Raw genomic sequence first — 6868 nt, 5'->3', positions numbered from 1 at the left:
GGAGAGAAGTGCAGCAATGAATGAATGGAAATCCAAATTCTCTGTAAATGCTCATTAAAATTATTTTTAAAAAAAGAAAAGAAAGTGAGATATAAAGACATTCTCAGATGAAAGGAAATGAAAAATTAATTGCTAATTGACTGAATAAAAAACAAATGCTGATCAAAGTTCTTTAGTATGAATGAGAATCTTCAGCATGAATGAGAATGGAAACAATAAAAATGGTATTTTTTTTCAAAAGAGATGAACGAATGGGGGTTAGAGAAAATAGTACAACAATGAATGAATGGAAATCCAAAATCTCTGTAAATGTTCATTAAAATTAATAAAATAAAATTTAAATAAATTTTTAAAAAAGGCCTTCAGTTTGGGCTATTGTAAACATACAGCTCTTTCCTCTTTTGACTTTATTTCTTTATATATAGATGTGATAAAGAAGTTCAATAGAGAAATTTACCAGCAGGGAGTTCTGGCACCATAATCCACCTCCATCTGTATTCCTAAGCCCCAGGTGATATCTCTCTGTTGGTTTGACTCCACCAGAGGCATATTCTCAAGAGAAAGATGTACAATCGCCTTCTGTGTGATTTTCAAAAATCTGATGAAGGGTCAACTCTGAGTCACTTCAGACCCAATGACAATGAGATGAGAATTTCTCAGTAAATTTCATTAATCAGTAAGATTCCACTTCAGATATTCTTAAAGCACAATTATGTGTGTGCACAGAAAAAATATAAAAGAATGCTAATTATGATATTATCTAAAAAAATAACTCAATAATTATGTGTGGGCAGTTAAACAAAATGTAAAGATTTGTCACAGGAAATACTCTGATGTTATTAAAATTAAGTAACTGAAATATATTTGATTTCCTAAATTGTTCTTAAGCTATTGCTGAATGAAAAGGAGATTTTAAAAGTATCTGTAGAGTTTATCCCAACTATTTAACAGCATAATGAGTAGAAAGTATGAACATTTAAAAAGTTCTTGTTTTCTTTTTCATGTTTCTAAAATTTTCTACAATTAGTACATATACATTTGGAACAGAAGCAAAAAGGTAATTATTTGGAAACTAAGGAAAAGAAAATATTGACTTCAATATGCCAGGCAGATGTGAATTAGAATCTTAAAAGTGTATGCTTCCACAGTATAGAAAAGCAGATAAAAATATATGTTTGACACTAATTGTAAAGGGAGTGAGGGAGAGGGTTATTTTATCTTTATTTGAGTTTAAAACTTTGATAAACAATTTATGAATTCACATATATATTAGGAGAACTGTGGTGGCTGAGTGGTAAGGAATTGTACTGATAACAAGAGGCAAGTGTTTCGAATCTACCAGGTGCTCCATGGGGGAAGGATGCACAATCTCTTCCCAATGTAATTTATAGCCCCTGAAAACCTGGTACAGGGTCAGCTATGAGTTGGGTCCTACTTGAGATAGCACCACACAACAATAACCACATATGTACTATATCACATAAGCTTCATGAATTCTGTGGTAGAGGCTTCTTAATTTTTGACTCAGTGTTTGATAATAAATTATCACATCACCTGCAATTTACCAACAAAGCCTCAATAATCTTATCAAAACTTAGGAATGTAGACCACAAATGTTCTCACAGGACAACTTAAATACTCCTGGATTGAAGTATTAAGTAATAAAGAATCCAAATTCATGTACTAAACATTTAGTTCTAGAGGTTGGAAAAAGAAGCAGCCACAAATATTAAAGGAATAAAAACATTTTAAGGAAATACTATATTTATATCCAGGCAAATATTTTTAAAAGGTATTTCAAGGTGGATCATTTTCCAGGTAATACAAGTGGCCAAAAATAACACTAGAAGGAAGAAATAATACTTGTAGACCAAAACCTATTACTGTCCCACCCCCTAAAATTTGTAATAGATCTACTTCCAAGAATGGTGACTGAACACATGCATTATAGCAGTGCATTTCAAATTTTCCAGGAACAGATCATTTCCATGTTATATAACTTGATCCAAAACATAAAATAATAAAAAAATGTTTTCCAATTAATTTTACCACTGACTTTAGGATCTTGGAAAGATCACAACAAATCAAAACAATAGGTCAAAAATCCTTTTAAGTACTAATGCAAAAACCTTGCGAATACAATCTAATAGTATATTAAAAGAAGAGCTTGTCATGACAAAAATAAGGCTTAATCTAGGACTGCTAGAAAGGAAAAGCTTTAGCAAATCAATAATTATTTTAATATGAATGTGACCATTAGCTTTCAAGGGAGAACTTCATAAAATGCTGATTCCCAGGCACAAGGATTTGAAAGTTATGGTCAGGAAAGAAAGCTTCTTAGGATGTGGGACTTTCCATGCTAAAATCAGGAAAATCTTGGGAAAACCTGAATGAAGTGGTTGCCCTAAACCTGAGCCTACAGTTGTCAGTTAAGAAATGGCCTATTCAGGAGTTGAAGAGTTGAAGTCTAGTTCCTCTTGTGTTCTGTTATATCTATCTACAATTTCCATGGAGAGCAATGAGGGAGTGTGTAAAAGAAAAATACCCAAATTGGAGTCATGGCCAAGGTTAACCAGAAATGCTAGGAGCTAACACCTAACTGTAGATTTCAGAATAGTTTCCATTCTGGAAATGCTAAGTTCTCAGAGCCAAATAAATATTGTTTAGGATACTAGTGTGTGCCACTGAGTTCGAAATGACCTGAAAGAAATCACTTGGAAGGAGATAGCCCATCCTTCTCCCATGAAGCAGCTGGTGGATTTGAACTGAGTGCCTCTGGGATTGAAGTGTAGCTTCTTACCACTAGGCCACTAAAGCTTTCCCCACAGTTATGATTGTGGTTCTCAAAGTGGGCCCTGGGCCATCTGCAACATCACCACTGGGAGACTTACTAGAAATGTGAATTCTCGGGGAGCTCTGGTGGCCTAGTGGCAAGGAACTGCAACTACAATCCCAGAGGCAAACGGTTCGAATCCACCAGATGCTCTGCCGGGGAAGGAGGGACAATCTCCTCCTGTACCAGTCAGATCTGATTTGACGGTACACACACACAAAAATAATAAAATTTTAAAAAAGAAGTAACACAATTTAAAAAAAAAAAAGAAATGTGAATTCTCAGTTATCACCCCAAACTTACTGAATCAGAAATTCTGGGTGCTGGAATCAAGACTTTCTTTTAAAAAAAAATCATGTCATTTTAATGAAGACATTTTCCATTTTCCAACTTCTCAAGACTAGCATATATGTAAAGGCACGTTCTCCAAAACTTACATGATTTTTTGTGCAGTGAGAGAGTAAAAATACATTTATCCCTATCTATCCCTTGTAGCTCAAACTAATCCTGAAGAGTTTGAGGAAAAAGTCAATAAACCTAATACTCTGGATGATTAGATTTTTATGCACACTCAAGTTTGAGTCGCTGATCTGAGGAGAAGGGTGTGGAGAGGGGGTGCTGTCAGCATTCCCAGGTTCTTTGCATCCAGAGTAAGGAATCACAGAGAAGACCTCAGCACACTGGCTCTCAACCTTGATGTCAGTTAGAAACATCCCAGGCCACACATCAATTCAAATTCTCAGGCCACACATCAGTCATTCCTTCCATCTCCCCTGTGACACTGATATACGAGAATCACAAGCTATAGCCCTTCAAGCATGAATGGATAAGTTGTCTCCTCATTGTCAAAGGGTAGGACATTTTTCAAGAATACAGTCTCCTTGACCTGCAAGTGAAAAAAAATTACCTATCAGCCACCTGATTTGCCTGGAATCTATCTATTAAGATCAAGTATGTGGAACTTTCTGGAAGATGAACTGAGAATACATCCTTTGAAATCTCAGAAAGTCAGACTGTACTTTATCCTTGGGTCCTATCAAGTTGGACACTTATAATTTTTTTAAACAGCTGTACCCTTTCCTGGGGCAAGAAGAGGTTTATATACAGGAAGAGAAAGGATGAGAGTTATAACTCATTGGAAAGATGGGGGATTTATAGGGTGTCCCCCCAGGGGGACCCTCCTACTTAGACTGCAGGTTTGAATTTGGCTCCAGACCTCACCTGGAGTCAGTCCTGTTGGCCACTGAATGCCACCTTCTTGAGCCCAAACTTCCCTCTTGGATTTCCAAAAATAACGTATCATGTTTCCTCAAGACGAATAATCAGTGACAATAGGGGGAAATTGATCTTTACGTTTTCCTTTTTTATTTTTAAGGTCATGAAAAAGAGAATTGTCTGCAATGCATTAGGCAATGTTGTGGTAGAGCATGGAAAGTACTGGAACTGAAACGCTTTCATTTCTTTTCCTCTCCAAGCTGTGAATTTCAAAAATAACAAGTCATTATAAAAGTGAAACATAAGATTCTTCACACCCACTGTCTTAATCATTTTAAAACCTTCCAGAACTTGAACTAAAACTTCTTTTTTTTTCATCGTTAATGCTCACTGAGTTTTTAGTGTGTTCTTAGTATAAAATAAGAAGAAATTGATACCGTATTTTAGGTAAGCATGTTCCACGTTTTGTAAACCTCCATCTGATGCTTAGTACTCGACGCTATTTTAATTGCTAAAGTTCTGTGGAATAATTACATATGGTTTCTTCTTTCATGGGGTTCACAGTTGAGTGCTAAAACTCAAACATAACACAATAAGGGAGAAAATACAAAGGACAGGGTACCTCCTTTGGGTTGATAGCAGCAGTGACTGAGCAAAAATTACTGAAAGAATGGATGATTTACCTGAATGATAAAGTAAGAAGCAAGCAGAGGGAGAACTCAGTTCAAATATATTGTGGTATTAATGTTTAAAACAACTCTACAAACTAGGTGTCATTGGCTACATCTATCTCTTAGGACAATTGAAGTAAAATACACACAAGTAAGAGTTAGTATTATGGAGCAAATTTTATGGGAAGAGTAGACATCATTAATTTATTAAGTATATTTAGCTGATAGATTTTATAGGAAAAGGTTCCTGGGTACTCTGCTGTTTGAACACTTTCAGAAATGCTGAGGAAGAAAGGGTAAAGATCTGCTTCCAGGAAGATCCTAGTCAAGCGGACTCTGTAGAACAATTTTACTCTGTGACGTAGGTTTGACATGAGTCACATTTTACTTGATGGCAATGACTGCCTATGTATGCTTATAGAGTACATGCATATGTGATTTCAAATGTGTCAAGAGCTCTGAGGGTGGCACAGAATGGGACAGAGTTCAGATCTGGTGTTCATAGTGTTGCTATGGGTTGTACTTGACTCAGTGACACCTAACAACAATAACATATGCTATTTACTTAGATAACATTTTTGTTGTTGTTGTTACATGCCGTTGAGTCGAGTACAAACATGTCTGAATCCTACCCTATCCTTTTCCGTTCTCATCACCTCCGACCCACTTGAGCCCATTGCTGCAGTCACTGTCTCAGTCCATCTGGTTGGGGGACTTCCTCTCTTTCATCAATCCTCCATCTGGCCAAGCATGATACCCCTCTCCTAACAACAATGCCCAAAGTTTGTGAGAAGAAGCTTGGTCATCCTTGTCTCCAAGGACCATTCTGGCTGCACTTTCTCCAACACATAAATGTTCTTTTGACAGTTCATGGGATATTAGATACTCTTCTCCAACACCACAACATTTTGTTGTTAGTTGCCTTATAATTATAGTACTAATGTTTTATAACTTAATATGACACATGTGGTAACAAACATCATTGATCTCTGGATTGAAAACATAAGACAAAGGATCTGGAGGTGGATGCAGCATGGCTGCTACTAGCCCTGCAAGACATGTCGGGAGCGGAATCCCAAAGTGGGAGAAAGACAAAAAAGAAGAGGTGAAAGAATGGGAAGAGAAGTGGGGAAAGGTGGGGAAAGAGAAGGATGGGAAGGAGGCAGAGAAGATGGAAAAAGAGGAGAGAGTGGAGGAGCTGGAGGCAGCAGCGGCGATGCTGATGAAAGAGAAGATGGTGCTGTACTCCTCCCAGGATCTGCTGCCTCTGAGAAAGGACGAGGGGCCTGTGGAGGTAGAGCTGGAGCTGCACCAGTTGCAGAACAGGTGGGCTCTGTGGTTCTTCAAGAATGACAACAGCCGGGCCTGGCAGGACAACCTGCATCTGGTCATCAAGGTGGACACTGTGGAAGACTTCTGGGCGATGTACAGCCACATCCAGCTGGCCAGTAAGCTCTCTTCTGGCTGTTCAAGGATGGCATCCGGCCCATGTGGGAAGACAGCAGGAATAAGTGGGGTGGCTGCTGGCTGGTCAGCCTTGCCAAACACCAGCGCCACAGCAAGCTTGACCGCCTCTGGTTGGAGACACTGCTGTGTCTAATTGGAGAGAGCTTTGAGGACCACAGCCGGGAGGTGTGTGGGGCTGTCGTCAATATCCGCACCAAAGGAGACAAGATCTCAGTGTGGACACAGGAGGTAGAGAACCAGGCCAGCGTGCTGCATATTGGGCGTGTATACAAAGAACACCTGGGCCTCTCGACAAAAAGCCATTCTCGGTTACCAGGCCCACGCAGACACAGCCACCAAGAGCATCAGGAACAAGTTTGTGGTGTGAAGGGGCCTTGACATCACTATTTCAACACCTAAGAGTGTGTGTCTGTGTGTGTGTATGTATGTGTGTATATGCAGAGGGGGACCTAGTGTGGCTTACAAGACTGGAGGAAGTGAGTATCCCTTAGCATGAATTAGGGGCCTATATGATGGGGAAGCTGAAGGTTTGGGGGCTCAGCCTGAGAATCTAGCATTTCAGCACTGACTGGAGCCTGAGAGCAGGAAGGGTTGGAGGGATCAAGTGAACACCTGGGTTTCCTTGGATCAGTTGAGGTATAAGACATGTGGTTGTTGGGTGGAAGGCGGTACCTTCAACTCC

General features: G+C 39.0%; 1 pseudogene; it reads left to right on the top strand.

Moving 5' to 3' along the window:
- Window positions 1–5752: 5752 nt before the first annotated feature.
- Window positions 5753–6553, top strand: LOC102852435 (annotated as a pseudogene).
- Window positions 6554–6868: the final 315 nt, after the last annotated feature.

The sequence above is a fragment of the Elephantulus edwardii genome, unplaced genomic scaffold, assembly GCF_000299155.1.
Source record: "Elephantulus edwardii isolate Elephantulus edwardi_28Jun2011 unplaced genomic scaffold, EleEdw1.0 scaffold00015, whole genome shotgun sequence".
Lineage (NCBI taxonomy): Eukaryota > Metazoa > Chordata > Mammalia > Macroscelidea > Macroscelididae > Elephantulus > Elephantulus edwardii.
This window is presented reverse-complemented; position numbering and strand designations above follow the sequence as displayed.